Source organism: Emys orbicularis, chromosome 5, assembly GCF_028017835.1.
Source record: "Emys orbicularis isolate rEmyOrb1 chromosome 5, rEmyOrb1.hap1, whole genome shotgun sequence".
NCBI classification, from domain to species: Eukaryota; Metazoa; Chordata; order Testudines; family Emydidae; genus Emys; species Emys orbicularis.
This window is the reverse complement of record NC_088687.1, coordinates 16,353,028-16,373,145: the sequence shown is the minus strand read 5'-3', so window position 1 is coordinate 16,373,145 and position 20,118 is coordinate 16,353,028.

Sequence of the window (20,118 nt, the reverse complement as noted above, 5' to 3'; positions counted from 1 at the left end):
AGAATGATCTACAATAAATCGCCTTATCAGACGTTGCATACATACACAGTTAATACAGAAGGCCTTAGCTCAGCAAATGGCAGATTGCTCACCAGAATGTAGTAGTGCGAAAAAAGATGGACCAGAGGAGTCTACCCCACTGGGATTAATTCCATCCCACCCGTTTGGTCTGACATACTCCGAATTTGTCGGCCTTCAGCGGACAATGCAAAGCACATCTATGTTCTGTCGTCAACATCTTCAAATGTGGTTGCCTAAAGCTAGACCCCTAAATTCATATTTCAGCACCTGAGTAGACAGCCTGACTTTTAGAGGCCTGGACCCCCACACCTCCCATTGCTGATCCCTCTGGGAGCTGTGAGGAGATGTGACAGAGGGCTGGGCAACAGCAGCTGAGACAGCACTCTGGTCACTCCAGCTCCAATTAAATACGGCAGAGCAGATCTCATTCAGAGCAGCTGTGCCTAACTGATGGGTGGAGGGAAGCTGGAAGGCTAATTAAGCCATTAGGCTGAGGATACAAAATAGCACAGGAAGGAAGGAAGGGGGGAGGGGGAATCAGAGAGAGAGGGAGAGAAAGAATGCTCTGTGTGCCTAAGGAGCTAGGGGCTTGCTAAGACTGTCACTGTAAGGCTGTATAGTGTACCAGGGTGATGGGAACCAACATTGTAAATAAACTGCGCTGGGTGTTTTGTCAGCATAGAGATCTCTGAGCTATTTGTGGACTTGTGGCTGGAACAAGCAAGGGTCTGCCACAGGACAGTTGATCAAAACCCAGAATTTCCATTTCATGGGAAATTTCAACATTTCAAAATTAGCTGTCATTCCAAATTGTGTCAAACTGTTCCTTTACAACACAACCTGGTGCCACTTTCTTCTGAAAAGATAAGACATTTCAGTCAGCATTAAGTAGCAGCTGACCGTAATGTTTTTAAATTAAAATTAAATATTTCAATTATATTATGACAGGAAATAATGAAAAAATATAAATATAAAAATGGGAAAAAAACATAAAAGATCAAATTTGAAATGAGAATTTGAAATTCTGACACAAAGTTTTTAAATTTTCTGAAACAAGTTTTCCAAAATGAATTCCCATCCCCACTCCCCCCCCCCCATTTGAAATTGTTTTCCATGGAAATTTTACAATTTCATTAAATTTTTCAGTTTAATTGAATCAGCTTTTTTGAAACAAAACTTTCAACAAAAAATTTTCCAACCAGCTTCAGCTGGGAATGCCCCGTACTTTTTGTAAGATATCATAAGGGCTTTTTCCTCAAGATGGCATGCTTGCTTGCGCTCTCTCTCTGTATTCCAATCTCAGAAGCCCCATGGCTTTCCAATGGGTCAGAGGTACCTCCCCTCTACCCTTAGAGAAACCCAGAGCACACAAGAATTGAAAACCATATTTAGACCTAGTAGAGCTTTTCTGACCTACTTTATTGTCAAGATAGACTTCAGGAGTCAGCAGGCTTAATACGACGTATTGCCTTTTTTTTTTTTAAACCTGAGATTCGAGACAGATCTCCAGTTTGTGTAAATTGGCAACGCTCCATTGTTATTTATATTACAGTAACACATAGAACCTCCCCCCTGCACCCTTACCAGAATGAAGGCTCTTCTGACCTAGCCACTGTCTAGGCAGTCCCTAGCCCAAAGTCTTTACAGTCTAAATAGTCCAGACCACAAATGGTGGGAGAGGAAAGAGAGGCACAGAGAGGTAAAGTGACTTGCCCTAGATCACACAGCAGGTTAGTTGCAAAGCTGGTCTGAGAATATTAGTCTCCTGATTCCCAATTCAGTGCCCTATCCACTAGACCATATTCCATCCCTGCCTTCAATTGAGACTTCAATTCACGTCACTGGAGCCACAAGGATTTACGCCAGCTGAGGATCTGGTCCGTTATCTAAATTTTGGGCCAGTTCTTATTCTTTCAGAAGTGATTAGTCATCCTTAATTTCATTCCTGCCCCCCTTCTTTCCCTCCCTTTGCCATAGTGTCCTGCTTGAGGAGAGGAATCAATTGTTGTTTGCCAGTGTCTTAGTCCTCAAAGTTCAACGCAAGAGTGATATGAGATTTGAAACAGACCACTGCTACAGCCATAATCTCCCAAGGAAAGCACACTTGTCTTCTAAACAGTTCTGTCAAACTGGATTTATTTGTGTGGAAGAAGAAAAGTAAAGCATCGTTTACATAAATAACATCGAGTTCTGAGTTGGACAACTATCAAGGATGAGTAACTGCTCCACAGCTGACATATTAAATCAATCAGTAATACTCCGATGAATAAGAAATGGGCTGAATATTCCACACCAACCCCCATCAACCCATAATCGCTCTCTGCTTCTTGATGAGGTAACAAAATACACAACATTCATTGAACAGCTGCTTTCATAAGGACAGCAATAATGAAAAAAGCTCCCAGAATTCCTCAACACTTGAACATCAAAACAAGATTTGCAGGGAGAAAATTAAAATGCCAACAAGATTTATATTTACCTATGCAGATGTCCTGCAGTCCTACGCTTTAAAAACATAGACTATTGCATTAGAGCAGAGGGAAGGAAAAAAGACCCAACCCTCATTTCATTTTCAAAATATATAGCTATTGTAAAATGAAGGGAACAGGCAAAGTTATATTTTTAAAAAAACAAATAGTACCAAAATGGAGAAAGAGTGAGTGAATGACAGAAAATAACCTGATACTCAGACATAAAGTGTGAATTTATTTATTTTATTAGTATCAAGGATGCCTTATATAAACTACTCGCTCAACTACGGCTTTTGGTTCTGAGGGGTGGCTGCAAATGTGCTGAGTGAGATATTACAGAGACATGCTTCCTCTCACTTACCCACTTCTAATCCAGTCACATTCACCTTCTTTCTCAAGTCTTCCTCTCCCCCTGATTCCTAACCCTCTCCACCCCAGAAGATCCACACAGTCACTAAACGGAATTGGTTCAAGGAGTCAACAAGTAACAGTGACCACAATATAATTAACAACCAACATCTTTGGGGGAAAGCTCATACCAAAAACTAGCATTTCATCAAAACAGTAGAGAAAGGAGAACCTGATGACAATTTATTTGGACTTTCAGAAAGCCTTTGCCGAAGTCCCTCACAAGACGCTATTAAGGAAATTAAGTAGTTGTGGGGGTGAGATGTACCATTCAGTCATGAATTAAAAGGAGGGAAGGGACAGAGAAAAAAAGAATAGGAACAAATGATCAATTATCATAATGGCAGAAGATTAACAATGAGATGCCCCAAAGTACTACAATCAAAGTTGTTTAATGTACTCTATAATTATTTTGAAAAGGGGGTGAACCGTGAGATGGTAGATGATACCAAATTTTTTAGGTTTGTCAAACCTGGAAGATGATTGTGAGGAACTTCAGAGAGACCTACCAAATGAAATTCAGTGTTGACAAATACAAAGTTATGCACATTGGAAGAAATAATTGGAATAACTCATGTATATTGCTAGATTCTAAATAGATTGTTGCCAATCTGAAGAGTTAAGGATGGTATTCCGGAGAGCACAAAGAAAATCTCTGCTCAGTGTGCAGTGTCAGTCAAAAAAGCAAACAAAAAATTGGAATGGATAAAGAATGAGATAGAAAAGAATACTGAAATAGTATAATAATGTTGTTATATAGATCAATGATGCTCCCTCATCAGGAATATAGTATTCTCCTCTGGTCACTCCATCTGAAATAAACTATAGCAGAAATAGAAGGGGCCCAGATACTGACATTGAAGGACTTCCATACAGAGAGATTTTTTTTTAATTGCAAGTGTCTCATTTAGAAAGGAGATAATTGGAAAAAATAGGACACAGTTATATAAAATAATGAATGGTATGTGGGACTCATTATAGACCCTTCCTAGGTTACACTAAATGAAATTGGAAGGCACCACAGTTAACAATTGATACAGGAAATATTTTTTCACATCACCTATTTGTCATGAGGGAACCTGCCCTTGGAGCGCCTCCTCATGGCAGGGCGTAACATCACCATTATCCTTGGCTGCGGCGCCTCCTGCTGGCTGCCCATGTCTCACCTTAGCCCTCCAGCTAAGTCACAAAGTCCAAACCCCTTCCAGGGAAACAAAAACAAAACGTTTTGTGAACGTTCACAAAACTTCCCTACATAAAAGAGCCTCTGGACCCCCACTTGGGCTATTCCTCAACCCGTTCTTTGGGGTCAGTCTTCAGCCCTACCCAGGGCTCAATAATCCTTCCATGGCCTTGCATGCCCCTTCCTGAGGGGCTGGTAGGAAGACCTTGGCCCACCCCCTACTCTGGGTTTCAGCACCAGGGACCTGTATTAAGCAGCTAGGAGCTGCTGTTTCCCTGGGTCACTTCCTACCTCTGAGCCCCTCGTGCTGCTTCCCTGCAGCCTGTGCTTAACACAGATTCCTTTTGGTTCCCACTTCCCAGGCCTCTCCGGCTTCTCCCTAGGTGCTCCCAGCTTCTCCTTTCTCTGATGAACTAGCCATTCTTGCACCCCTCTCGGGCTTCTCTGAAGTGCTTTCACTGACCCTATCTCAAAGCCTCCCACACAGGACCCTAACCTACTCCCTATGGCTCCTGCTACCCGGCTTCTAGCTTGTTTAAGCCCTATCTCAGGGCTCCCTACCCCTGGATTCTGACCTGTTCTCTGCAGTCCCTCCCCTAGTAAATTCACTCTTCGTCCTTATAAAGACCAAGTGCCTAACGATGCTTGCCTAGCTCTGCCCCCTCAGGCCAGGAGGTAATCAATCAGTCAACAGCTACACTAATTAGCACTTAGCCCCCTTGTCTAACAGCTGACAGGAGTAAACCCCATTACAGTATTATTAACCTGTGGAACTCAATGCCACAAGATATCAGTAAGATTAAGACCTTTGTAGGTTTAAAAAAAAAGAGTAATGAGAAAATCCACATTAAATAGGATGTAAACATGTTTTAGAATTAATATAAACCTTCTTGGTTCACACCACAAATTAGTGGTTGGTTTAGGAAGAAACTTCCCCCTGGGTCATGTTATTCTACAATTCTCTATTATAGAATTTCTTGAATCTTCCACTGAAGCATTTGGATCTGGCCACTGTCAGGATCAGGTTACAGGTTTAGATGGATCACTGGTCTGCAGTATTTCTTCATAATCTGAACTGGGTACAGAATATATGAATCCCATCAGCTTCATGGCCATTCATTTTACAAACTAGCTCTCTCAGATACATTGGAGTCTTCAGTGATGTTAGACTAACAAGTTAAAAAAAAAGTCATGGGAAATGCAGTGGAAAGTGAGAGGAGAAAAGACTCTTCTTTGACTCTCTAGAAGATGGAATTATATTGGTCTTTATCATCTGAACAAACAAAGGCTGCATGATGATAGAAAGAGATGGACCTGATTTTTGTGCTTAATTATGAGTGATTTTATGTTTCCTTCTGTTTAGTGACTTCAAATGCCTTCTTAGCGAGTAAGGAAACAGAAACTGGAAACTCATCTCCTAACTCCTGTGTTTGCATGAAGCATTGCCCATCACATTCTCTCTTATCAGCTGTGAACAGAAGCTGAAATACATCCTCGGTGACAGCCAAGAGCCAATGAAGAGACCCAGAGCATCATTCAGCAAGAAACAAACAAGTACTGGCACAAAGCCCGGGAACATCCCCTGGGGATGGATAGTGCACTTACTGGTACTGCACGACATCGACTTTCCTGGGTCAAGAGAGGACCTCCTCCAACCAAGCCGGGAAGTTTTTGTTGGGCTTGTGAAAGTATTTGAAAAGTGTGGGAGTCCAGTGGGAGAAGATTAATTAAACACAGGAACAATTTACCAAGGGTTGTGGTAGATACTGCTCTAGGAATCATTTGGGGGAAGTTATCAGAGCCTCTGAGGCACTGGACACAGAGCTGAAAACCCTGGCTTCCTCCATACCCAATTAAACCATCTGATTTCTTTCTAAACCTGCCTCTCTCAAAGGAAACCAGCCTTTAGATTGATTTTGACTGTAAGCTCTTTGGGGTAGGGACTATCTTTTTGTTCTGTTTGTACAGCACCTTGCACAGTGGGGTCCTGTCCACGACTGGGGCTCCTACTAATTACTGCAATACAAACAAACAATACATCATAAATAACCCAGCAGAGGAACGGAGGCCATCGCAGGAAATCACCCACCCAGGAATGCTAATCCAACACAAGCGGACGTGAACAAATAATTTTATGTGACATCTGGGGAGCAACTATCACAAGTCACACATATTGAGAAAATGTCCTACGTTGTTATTAGTTGGTGGTAGTGAATCTAATATGCATACATAAAAGAAACATTGCTATATAGTGACTACTGGCTGAAGCTGCTAAAAAAACTGTATGCATAGAAGAAATGTGCTGAATGTCTCATAGGAGCATGAGTTTATGAGAGGTTTCCAGGGTTAACTGCCCTTGGCTGGGATGGAAATGCTAACAAGAAAAGCCTTTCTCATGGATTTCAGTACTTCAGTTTCCAAGCTCAACTTGAACCAAGGAGAGTATGAAGCTGCAATCTACTTGGAAAAATTTTGCTCAGTATTCTAAACTGTTCACATACATTTGGGGGAAATCTCTTCCGACTGACATAAACTTTTTAATTCTCTATTTGCCAACTAGACAACCACCAGCTCAGTAACAATCCATAAAGAAAGGGGAAGTGGCTAGACATTAACAGTGTTATTATTAATATAATAATAATTTGTATTGCAGATCGAGGTGCATTATACAGTGTAATGGAGAGTTCCTGCTCTTAAGAGTTGACAATCTACATAGATATGACAGACAAAGGATGGGGACAAGGGATATAACATACAAGCAGAATGACGATCTGCAAACATCACATTAATTCCATTTTTTTTCCAGGAAAGAGGTAGCTGGAATTGCAGCAGTATTACATGTTCTAAAACAGTAAGTTTAGATGGTACTGCCCTGTGTTTAATTACACGTGCAGTCTGAAACGTTTACGTGAAGTTACACTTCTCCGATGTGAAAGCCTTATTTCTAAACCTAATCCATTCATACTGTACAGGATGCTCAGATTCAAAATCCCAGATCTAAACCTCCCCTCTGGGTTTTTTGTGAGTTGGATCCAAAATGGGAAGGAGACCTATTTTTTGTTTCAAGTGCACACAAAATCTCAAAGGAACAGACAACACTCTTGTAAGATTTCTGTGCAGGAATACTCAAGTCACAGTTCTCAAACCCCCATATTAACATGGCTATGAATCTAAGGGTATGTCTACACTACCGCGGTAGTTTGACGGCTGGCAATCGAAGTTCCGGGTTCGATTTATCGCGTCTGGTGTGGACGCGATAAATCGAACCAGGAAGCGCTCGCCGTCGACTGCGGTACTCCAGCTAGACGAGAGGAGTACCGCGGAGTCGACGGGGGAGCCTGCCTGCCGCGTGTGGACCGCGTCTGAACCGCGGTAAGTTCGAAGTAAGGTATGTCGAATTCAGCTACGTTATTCACGTAGCTGAATTTGCGTACCTTACTTCGACTTGGGGGGTAAGTGTAGACCAAGCCTAAGCCTCTCCTACAACATCTGTTGAGATAAAGTTCAACTCAGCATCCAGTGTTTGAAGTGCTTATCCATACCAAACCTCTGAACCTTTTTCGATTTCCCCAGTGCAAGCTGACTTGATTACATGATCAGTAATGCTCACATTGACTGTGAGTGGAAGCTCAGTTCAGATAGGTGTCTGGGAGCGAGGGGGGGAAATCTTTGAAAAATACATTAACATTTCAACTTTCTCTCTCTTTTCTTGGTACTTTCTTTCTTTTTAGCCATTTTCTCTGCTCACAAACAGATTCTGATTTCTTGCAAATATGTTTTTCATTTATAAGTATTTCCCATATCGTTTGGACAAACAATTGTCAGCATGTGGCTTGTCGGCAGACTATTCAACTAGTCACAATTGGTTTCTTGGAGTGTGTGATTGGTCAACTAAGTCACCTGCTATTGTTTCTATTCCTTGACTGGATGACAAACTTTTTAAACAGATGGATAATTAATGAAGAATAGTGAATAATGAATACTTCTGGTGGAACATGTGCGCCATTGTTTAGATGCATGAAGAATAAGCCCTTCCCAGACATCCTTGTGAACAGAGACCCATTGTGATTGCAAGTAGCAAATAAAATGGAGCATAAACATGGTCAAACCATTCACAAACACTGTTTCTGCAGCAACTGGCCAGCTTTAATGATGAACATCATAGAAATCCCTGTAAATACATGGATCCATTCTATGTATATACTTAGGTCTATGTAAAAGGAGGGATGAGCTGGTGTTTAAGGTGCTGGACAGGCACTAAAGAGACCTGGGTTTAATTCCTGGATTGGTCCCAGAGTTTCTATGTGAAATTGTGCACGTTGCATAAGCCCTGCGTACTTCAGCTCCCCATCTGTAAAGTTGAGGCAATAACCTTTCCTTTCTCCCATCCTGTCTTCTCTCTTTAGATTGTAAGCTCTTGAGGGCAGGGCCCGTCTCTTGCTATGAATATGTATATCACCTAGCACAACGGGGCCTTGCTCTTGGCTAGGTCCTCTACATGTTGCTCTAATACAAATAATAAAGAAGAAAAAAGTAAAGATCAATTAGCATTTTCTTTTGATGAACAGTAAGTGCCAGAGTCACTTTGCACCAAATGACTCCGATACCACATCAACTTGATTGTGAAAGCATTCATAATTACAGTCCACTGTTAGCTGTCTGTCTCTTCTTGGTATTACCTCCTGTTCCATTCCCACCATGGCAAGTGGGAGTAGCTAAAAGCTCCTTGGGATTCAGCTGTAATCTTCCTTCTGCCATCACTCCTTGCAATTTTAGCCTTACTCATTCCAAACTCTCTAAGATAAGCTTTTGTTTTGGCTCTGATGGCAAAGACTCAGAGTGCTAAGTAGCTTTCCCACTCTTTCTGTCTTAATCCTCCTATTTACCAACCTGAAGATTCCTCAGCCTTGCTAATCTCTCTTGAGAGCATATAATCCTGATAAGAGATTTTCAAAGCAGGATAGAGTTAAATAAACTACTCCATTACTGCTATTTGGAACATTTGTCCTAATTTTGCACCTTATGCTCCAGCTCAACCAGGGCTTGAATGGTAAAACATTTAGCTGGGAAATTCCCTTGATTTCAGCCCTCTCCCTCGCTATGTATAATTATTTGCAGCAAGGAAGATTTAGGTTAGATATTAGGAACAACTTTCTAACTATAAGGATAGTTAAGCACTGGAATAATCTTCCAAGAGAGGTTGTGGAATCACTATCATCGGAGGTTTTTAAGACCATGTTAGCCAAACAACTGTCAGGGATGGTCTAAGTCTACTTGGTCCTGCCTCGGTACAGGTGGCTGAACTAGATGATCTCTCAAGGTTCCTTCCAGCCCTACATTTCTATGAGTCTATTATTTTATTTTGACATGGAAAACTGTGATCCCACCCATTCCCCTTAACTTCATACTCTGCATTAAGTCGACGCGAGACTTGTTGAGTAGCCCTACCCTGATTACAGTCCCAAGATCAAAAATGCAGTTAAATGTGAAGGGCAACACGTTCTACCCACTTGCCCCTTTTCATTCCCATGTTCTCAGCCAGCCTGACTCCAACTGCAGCAGCTGTTCTTATTAATATTATAAGTAGCGTCTAGAGATCCCAACCAAGATAGGGGCATCATTGTGCTAAGCACTGTCTACACACATAGTAAGTGACAGTCCCTGCCCTGAAGATTTTACAATCTCAACAGACAAGGGTGGCAGGAAAAGTACCGAGCTTTCCTGAATCCCAGTTCAATACCGTCGCTTCAGGACCACACTGTCTCTCTAGTGCTATTTCAGCACCAATTAATATAACTGAATCTACAGTAATTTTCCCCCTAGGAAGTAAAATCAATGCAAAATGTTTTTCTATTGCATTATTTTCAGCACATTACAGTTTGCGTCTTTGAGCCACATGCGCGTGCAGCTCCTACCCGGGTGTTTATGAAACCCCTCCCTGAACCACTTTGCTATGGAAATCCCCTGGGACCAGCCTTGAGCATGAGAGTTCCAGTAATTCCTGGGTTTAACTAACTCCAAAATATAAAGTGTCAGGTTGTGACATGAAAGCAGACGTCTGAATTGGGGGCTATATAGACAGGCACCACCCACTGAGGTACAAGAGTTCCCAGAGCTCCCCAGCTCAAGCATATTCACTGTGCTACTCTTTAGGATAGCACAGCATGAATTCACCTCTGCAGCAAGCCCACTCTGCCGACTGGTGCCGGGAAGGGCATAGTCATGGCCAATCTCTTCCGTGCTCCTGTTGGGGGTAGCTTGCACCTCAGGCAATGCTAGGAAGGAGCAGTCCCTGTTCTTGGAAGAGTGCATGGACTATAATTGTGCCTGGTCCCTGCATTGGCGTATGCAAGTCTTCTTGCACTTCTCCACCTGATGCATCCGTGCATACGCCAGCCTCAAGCTGATCCCAGAAGAACAGTGTGCTTCCAGGCCTAGCTGACACCAGGGTCTGGCAGAGTGTGCATATCTGTAAGTAAACTAAACCTTTTCAAACAGCAGAAGATGTTCAGGTTTGATTTGCATCAAGCGCTGGACAGGGATTTGCATCAATTCTTTTGTCATCTATCAACACTGTTTTACCCATCCTTTCTGTTGCCCACTCATGCCCTTTAGACATGCAAGGTAAGCCTGGCAGGACACACCGGCTGTACTGCTGAATGAATCTAGCATGTCTTAACATTCAACTCACTTCAGTGGAACCATCAGCAGCAAGCCAGGTTGTGCAGCTAAATAACAGTAGAAACATTGAAGAGCTCATTTCCATGAATGGGAGCTTATGTCGCCACTCATCGGTTAGAAAACGGAGACACAGAGGCACCGTTCCTTCTCCAGGTCCCAGGAAATAATGCCATAATTAAAAATAGACGTAAGAAATGTAATGGAAATATGATATTTTCACATTTCCAGATGTAAATCCAGCCATAACAAAGCTTCCGCTTGACTCCTGAGTTTCTGGGAGCAATTTCCTACATTTTTCTACCCCATGATAAGAAAACGGGATCTGACATCAAATCAGTGGCCCATATTTAACAGTGGACCATACTAAATGCTTCAGAAAAAGGTGCTAGAATCTAATTAATGGACAATACTGGAATAACCCAGAAGAGAAGTTTCTTCCTAAACCTAGCTGTAAGGACCAGATTTTTAAAGGTATTTAAGTGCTAACTCCTGGACTGGTAAGTGATTGATGTATGTCCTGAAGGCTTATGGTTCGTGTACTTTTTTTTTGGCTTATTAATTCTGTCTGCTGCAACTGAGGCTCTTTTTATTAACTGCCTATAAATGTCTAATCCTCTTTGAATCCCACTACTCTTGTGGCCCAATGAAATCTAGTGGTAATGAGCCCCACAGGATAAGCATCAGGGTTTTTTTTTAAAGTATTTCCTTTTATCAGTTTGGCATTTGTTGCCTTTTAATTTCATTGATCAACCCTTTGTTCTTGTAATATGAGAACACAGAGAACCTGTGGAACTCATTGCAATGGGATGTTGTGAAGGCCAAAAGCATAACTAGGTTCAAAAAAGAATTAGGTAAGTTCATGGAGGATAGTCCATCAATGGCTATTAGCCAAGATGGTCAGGGATGCAACCCCATGCTCCGGATGTCCCTAAACCCCCAACTGCCATAAGTTGGAACTGGACGATGGGATGGATCCACTGGAAATTGCCATGTTGTGTTCATTCCCTCTGAAGCATCTGGCATTGGCCACTGTCAGAAGACATGATACTGGGCTGGATGGACCATTGGTATATAGATGTTCCCATTTAACATTCTCTATGCCAGTATATTTTCTCTCTCTCTACCACATTCCTTCTTATGCATTACGTCTCTTCTTGAAACCAAACAATACCAATCTTTTTGATCTCTTTTCATAAAGAATTCTTGCCATACTTGTAATTATTTTTGTTGGCTGTGTCTGGACCCCTTCCAGTTCTGCTGTTTCTTTTGTCAAATAAGGAGATCAGAACTGAACACAATATTCCAGGAGAAGGTGTTTCACTGATTTATTTAGTGGCATTCTAATATTTTCAGTATTATTTTCTATCCTGTTCTTATCCGTCTTGATATTTGTTTGCTTTTCCTGACCTCTGTTGCATATTCAGCAGAGGGCTTCCACAGACAGACCCAAGTCATCTTCCTGAGTGGCTACAGTTAATTCATAGGCCAGGGTACTTCAAATTATTCCTTCCAATTTGCATTATAAGGCATCTTTCTATACTTAATTTCATCCATCACAATTATATTGTCCATTCACTTAGCTTGGTTAGATCCCTCTGATATTCCTCAAGTCTTCTCTGGTCTTGACTAACCTAAACAATGTGGTGTCATTTGCAAATGTTGCCACCTTGTTCACCTCCTTTTCTAAATTCTTAATAAATATATAAAACAACTCCAGTCCCAGTAGAGAACCTTGGGGCACCTACCGTCAACCTTCTGTCCTGTTGAAAATGACTAGTTTTCAGTCTCGTGTCCAGTTTCTGATCCACAGCAGTGACAGGATGGTAAAGACATTGCCTCACAGCAGCCACAGAGGATGGCTGATAGGGTTTGGTGAATCCCTTCATGCAAATTCAAGGCTCATTTAAGGCTCCCAGAGCTTCACTGATGAGGAGGAGGGAAAATGGTCACAATGGAGTAGCTGGAAGCATTATATCTTCATAGGGTAGAAGCAAGCATAATGGCTCTTGGCACTGGTGGAGGATACTATCTGCAGCACTTACTACTCTTGTACAACAAGCATAGCTTCTGCTCCCACTGTTACCGCCTTCCCGATGCTAACCGGTGCACAGGAATGAGTGTTTCCATAACCTCCCACCCGCTCTACCCACAAGCACCTTTCGGTGGTGTATAGTGATGCCAGCAGCGCTCCTGGATCTCCCCTCCATGCATGGAATGCTAGCGGCATAGATTCGTAGATTCCAAGGCCAGAAGGGGCCAGTGTGATCTTCTAGTCTGATCTCCTGTATAACACAGTCCAGAGAACTTCCCCCAAATAATTCCTAGAGCAGATCTCTTAGAAAAACATCCAATCTTGATTTAAAAGTTTGTCAGTGATAGAGAATCCACCACGACCCTTGGTAAATTGTTCCAATGGTTATTTTCTCTCACCGTTAAAAATTTACGCCTGATTTCCACTCTGAATTTGTCTAGCTTTGGATCGTGTTATACCTTTCACTCATCGATTGAAGAGCCCATTATTAGATATCTGTTTTCCATGTAGGTACTTATAAGGATGCCTCCAGTGTGGGAGCACCATGGGAAATGGGTTCCCTGCAACGTGGCCCTGTGCATTTATGCTGAGGCACTGTACCTTGGTGAACAACCTCACCAGCCAGGAAAGAACCACGGCCATATGCCCAAATCCCTTTCAGGCAGACCTTTGCCTCAGGCACGGATTATTCTTCAAACACAACCACAAAACAAAGCTAGTCCCCTGAGCACAGCAGACTGCAGGGGTCCAGCAGCCTGTCCTCTAACAACTCTCTCCATCCTGGAAAAAGACCCCGAAATTAAACCCCCGCTGAATCATGTGACAGGCAAGCAGCCTGTAACCCTTTCCTGCCTGTTTCACCCTGTCACAGGCACCCATAATTTAACCCACCACAAGTAATTGTTAATATTGGTTTCTGAGGCCCCAATTCATCCAATCTTAAGGATGGGCTTAACTTTAAGTATGGGCCACCCCTTTGAAGCCAACAAGACAGCGTAAAAATGTGCTTAAAATCAAGCCCATGTTAAATACCCTGCTGAATCAGGGCCTACATTGTTGGCTTCAAATTGTCAAAAATGCCAAGAATCAATGACAGAGTGGCTGCCAACCACTAAGCGGTTTAAAGGGGAATTTGGCAGGGTTAAAGCATGTCAGACCTTTTATTGAAAGACAACTGTGCACTGAGAATCAACATTAACAATACTTTTTGTAATAACTGCATTCACCAACTTTCCTGTTCCGCTTAATATGCTGCCCGAGAGACAGCTTTGGTTTTGTTTCCCACCAGACAAAAGGAGAGATAGCTAGAAAGAATTTGAACACCCATCCAATCTCAGTGTAATATCTTTTTAATCAAGAACAACAGGTTAATCCGAGCTTTTGAAATATAATAATCATAGAACATTTTATATAGACACTTGATTCGTTCAAAAACTGGACATGAAAATACATGATCCTATAAAGCTACAGAGATTTCTGATCAAAGCGTAGCAGGTAAATCAAACCTGAAATGAATGGATTAGAAAAGAAAGGTTACTGTAATATTCTTTTTTGTTAAGTAACACAGAAGCAGATTTCGTTGAATCTTGCTCTATAATTTCCCATCTGGAAAAGCATTACTGTGGGAATGAACAGGTTTGAAGGAATGTCTTTTTTATGACATCTGTAAAGTAAAAAGCAACAATTGGAGCAGGCTTAATCCTTCATCCAACAGCAGGTACTTCGCATACAATCATAACGGTGCTGATAAAAGTCAGATACCCAGAATACACAACCTATTTGATTTGATAAGATTGTATTTATCCTCTGTTTTGTCTGCCATGTTCCTTCTTCTCTTTGATCCTGCTTACATGGGGTTACATCCAGGTGGATGGCTGGATGTAAAAAAAGTACATGTTTTTTTTGTAGAGATACTTTTGTACATCCAGCCATCCACCTGGTTTATCCTTTATTAATACGTATGATTTATGCAACGCCATCGGTGCCTATTGTACTTATACAGACAAATAAAATAACAGGTCCGTGCTCCAAGATGCCTGAAGTCTAGAAAGGCCCCATTCTGCTACCCTTATTCACGGCGAGTGGCACTTACTCATGAAATGAGTCCCACCGAGCTATGTCTCATTGAGCAGGTTCTGATCCAAGCAAGGGGCTGATCCAATGTGTTGATCCTGTCTGCTTCAGCACATAATCACAATGGTGACTGTATATCTTTATATTTTGCCAATACAATGCATTTTATCAGCTCCCCTTATCCTTTGTAAAGCCTGGAAATGCTGCTGACCTTGCATAATCTTATATTTTTCTTCTTCTTACAACATATTAATTATGGTTCTGGCACCTCTGATCTCCTCATGAAACCAGCGAAGCATGAAATGCCTCCATGCAAGTAATAGTTCATATTTTGTGCCTTATGTATTACTTTCCTGGTTTTATTAATCTCAGCAGGAAAAAAAAATTAACTCACGTAGCCCATAAGAACTAGTGTGCCAGCAGGAGGAAAAACAGCTAAACCCTCTCATCTGCTGTTTGCCTCTAGGACTCTCTTGCAAACTAAGGCTACTTCCGCACCAACTTCCTAAACTGCACCCTTGTGCACCCTGCTCAAAAGAGTGGCACGTTATTTATTGGCAGAAATGTTACCGGTGAGAAATGTCTGGCAGTTTTTGAAGCAGCACGTGCTGAAACACGGCACATCTGTCCTGCTGAAAGAGAGGCAAGCCAGGTCTGTGAGGTGAGATGTGGTGAGAGGGAAAGTATGTGGACTTGGTTCACCAGTGAGCTACTCCAGTTTCACAGCGGTGTAGCTCTAGTTATACCCACTGTGAAGGGGTTCCACTCACTGCGGGTGCACCTCCTTGTGACTGGGTCTGGGAATTAGCTCTCACCCCATCTGGCACCCCCTTCTGTTGGTTGCTCGTGCTGTGACCCCTCTCTCTCTCTCAGTAACTCGGGGTACTCCCTCTTTGTTACTCATCCCTCTAGACAGATCACAATATAATCCCCTCCTTCCAGGGTAACAATGTCCCACCAGAAAAGCTGTCCGGACACTGTCTCAGACGGTCTTCTGTTCCAAGTCTCCAGGTCCTGTGCCAATTTCCCAGTGGCTGGTAGGGGAACCCAAGCCCACCCACTACTCCAGGTTCTGGCCCAGGGACCCTATGACTAGCAGTCCAGGTCCACTCAGTCTCAGACCCTGTTATTGTTGTTTCCCTGAGCTCCTTCCTACCCCACCTCTCTATCTTCTTGCCCATCTCTGGTTTGTCCCCAGAGACTTCTGTGCTCCCCATGGTTACTTCACCCTTCTCGGCCTCTTCTGAACTCCCCGGTCCAGGGCATGACCCCTGGGCTTACTCTCCCCCTGGATTTCCTCTTTGTCCCTGACTAACTCCCTTTCCCTCCAGGGAGTGACTCCTGACCTCCGCCCTGCAATGTCCTGCTCTCAGTTCCTGGTTTATAACCTTCCCCCAGCTGGGCTTCACCTGCAGTTAGTAGTGTTTATCAATCCCTGGCTTCCCTCCAGGTGCATCATATAAGATTAATTGGCCTCTTCTAGCCCACATTAACCTATTCAGGGCTGGTGTGGGGGGAAGATACCCCATCACAACCCATATCAAACTGGAGTAATGCAGTGATGAATCAGGCCACAAGCCAGATCCTCAGTTAGTGTAAATAGGTGTAGATCCATTGACTTCGGTGGAGTTATGCCAATGTCAGGGAGGCCAACTCTCATGATTTGATCACAAGTTTCATAATATTTGGAGGGTTTTTTTTAATGCTCCAGCTCCTGGAGTCATGTGATAAGAGAATCTAAGCTTTCATATATAAAAACAAAGTTTCTAGCTCTCCACGTTCCAGATAAAAGCTTGAAATCACAAACCCTAAAGACTCAAACCCAGGTGACAAAATTTATTATTTTGTAAAATCTCATGATTTTGGGGTCTGAATCATGATTTTTGAATGCGTGGGTAGGCAATAGTAACGTTTATACCACAGAGGATTGGGTCCATATATATGTGTGGCTAGAAAAAAAATAGCTCAATCTTTTTACCTATATTTTTAAGAGCCGATCAGTGTTGATGTAAAGATGGCTTTGTAATTAACTAGTGGCAAAATAAAATGCTGCCTCATCCACTCATTTTCAATAACAATGGCATTTAAAATAATAGAACCATGTGAGAAGGAAGAAAACATACCACAGATAGGACCAGATTCTGCCACCCTTAATCACACTGAATCTCATTATTCACCCTCACTCATATCCATTACTCCAGGAACAGTCTCGCTGATTTCAGCAAGGTTTCTCACTGAGTAAGATGCTACTCGGTGTGAGTAAGAGTTACAGCAGCCTTCATTTATATTCAGCAGGAGAGTATTTGATTTCACTGATAAAGAATTTGGGGGGTTATTTTTGTTTTGTTTTTGCAAAGGCAATGCAAAATTATCCTGAAAATGACAGCCATGGATTTTACACTAGATAATCCATTTTTTTTAAATGCCAGTCATTCGGCCTGAACTGAGAAAATTAAGTATGACATTTTGAGATTCAGGAGCTGTGTTAAGCAGTTATGAAACTGCTGTAATTTACAACAAAGAATAAAGCTAACCTAAAAGACCTCAACCCCAATTTGCTAAAACAATACACCTCATTGGTCACTGAATAGCCAAAAAAAAAAAAAAAAGGCTTCTCTGCACAAGAAACTTTACTAGCATTAACTTAATGAGAAATGATTAGTTCAAAATTGGTCTCATTACTACATCAATAGGTCCAAATTACTGCTATTTACAATGCTATGACTTCCTGTTTTCTGAATAATATAAGATCCATACAAGACAGGAAAAATATTTCACCTGCGATACAAAACATTAAAACTGATATTTCAAAGGGATTTGGGTACCTAATTCCCAGTAAAATCATTCAGAACTGGCCATTCAAACCCCTTAGGGCAACTTCGAAAATCCTACCATAAATATATTTGTAGATTAAATCAGAACTAAATATTTACCATGCATTTACTACTTAAAGTAGCCACTCACATCAAATTTCAAACTTCACTTAAAATGAAAGCACATTTTAAAATGCCTTGGCATTTTCTTGGAACACTTAATTTATAGCCTAATTCTACCGTTTTACTGAGTTCAGAGAGAGTTATGCATATAGATCCATATTCAGTACAACACTTAAGTACACGCTTAACTTTAAGCACATCCTTAAGGCCATCCCTTTTCAACACGACACTTAAGCATAAGCTTGCGGTCTCAAGTCCATGCTTAAAATTAAGCGCATGCTTAAATGGTTTACTGAATTTGGCCCAAAGGGTCTATGTTAAAACATCAATGCAAGGAAACATCATAGTCCCATTATTTCTTTATCATAACAATGCATATTTTAAGAGTGTCACAGACGCTTCTTGTGGTTTCTGGCTACTGGAGGAGTTATAGTCAATGATTATTTTTAAAGTTTCATTCTAAACATATCTGAGATGACCATTTGAGCATGGACGCTAGCAAATTATATTGATGCATTAAATAATAATCATTATTATTTGTATATGTGTATGAGCATTGAATGTGTGTTCCTAAAGTGATCACTATCTAGGTTCCGTTAATGTTACCCAGATTAAATATTGAATGAAATGTGTCTACCACACCAACGCGGCATTAGAAGAGCAAATACATCCAAGTGCTGGAAAAAATATTGGCAGAAAGGCGCGTTGCTCTGTAGTTAGGCCCTGATGCTGTAAACACGTTGCACTTTACACAAGAATAATCCCATTGACTTGAATGAAACAAACATCAGTGTCTGGCTTGGACATCTCTTTTGAACTTAGAGCTGATTCTGGAATTGTTAAAATGGACATGCAACATATTTAGTATGTTTTTAAACTAAAACTGTATTTTTAAAGAAGTGAGTAAAACAAAACCTATGTTTAGCATCAGATGTCATCCTAGATGAAAAAAAATTCTCTCTCTCTCTCACACACACACACACACACACTTCTTTTGCACATTATGTACTTTTTCTCCTGTATATCCTCTAATTCTTGCTGGCAGTGTTACAACATACCCCCATCTATTTTGTACACAAATGTACCATTCTGCCAATGGTTAAAAGGCTGAAGTGTTTGTTTTATAAACATCCTCCAAATTTTACTGTAATTGCTCATTTGCAGCAAGCACTAGACAGAAATCACAGCGCATGATTTTACATTGGGGCAAAATCTTTGCTAACTCGGGCCTCATAAATTTGATCACTTAATATTTTAGTGCTAAATGTCTTCTTTTAATGAAAGGAGAGTTAACATGATTATTATTAATGCTATTTTTAGTTAGTTTTAAATTATGTCATTATGATAAAACATTCTATTTAATTTTTTAATATTTCAACTCAAAATTAATCTTTTAAGTCTTTAATTCCAGCCAGTCTGCACAGAATTACAAGATATTGTAACACCTATTGCAAGCGAACGTCTCTGTAATGCACTTGACAATGGGAATACTAAAGTGATGTGCCGCAGTATATAGATCATGAGTTATAGATGATCTTGCAGTAGAATTCTGGTGTTCAAAACTCTTCGTGCAAAGCTTTCCGTTTTCCCCAATTCTCAAGGAGCAAAACATGATAAATCACACATAGGATATTAGGATAAATAAAGCAAGATAGTATTACAAGTATTCGTGCCCAAATACCCTGTTTGAGTTTTCTTTTGTTATAAGAACAGAGTTTTCAGAAAATAAAGATCAATCTCGTTCTTTATAAACCTTCGTTCTCTACCCCCCGCCACTTCTCAATATAACGTGACAATGCAAAAGTGAACTTTGGTACTTCACTCATCGCTGTATGAGTTCTATGAGCTGCCAGGTGTTGCAGACTATGCAGCTGACAACTTAAGACGACCATCTACTGGCTCTGTCCATAGCTGCAAAGGCTCTTGATCTAAATCCCAGCACAAGATCTAAACCATTATGAATGGAGCAGTTTCTGGGTAAGTAAAATAATACCCTCCCTCCTTCCTCTGAAGAGGAGGGGCATGCTGACCTAATGGCTGAACTGCACCAAAGTTCCACTAGCTGCATCTGAGGGGCTAGGTATGGGCAGCTTTATGCTGCCTTTGTGCTCCCACAATCTTCAAGGCCATCGTAGGCCGTTTCAACTTTCTGCATAATTAACACCAGCCTCAGGGCTTCTCAACCTCACATCAGGCTCCAACAGCCCCTAAGCGGCCTTTCTGCAGTCAAGGATCATCAGAGCACAGTGGTACTCAGGACACGGTTTCTTTCTCCCAGCCACACCCCCATAGACAAGTCCAGGAAGGAGGGCT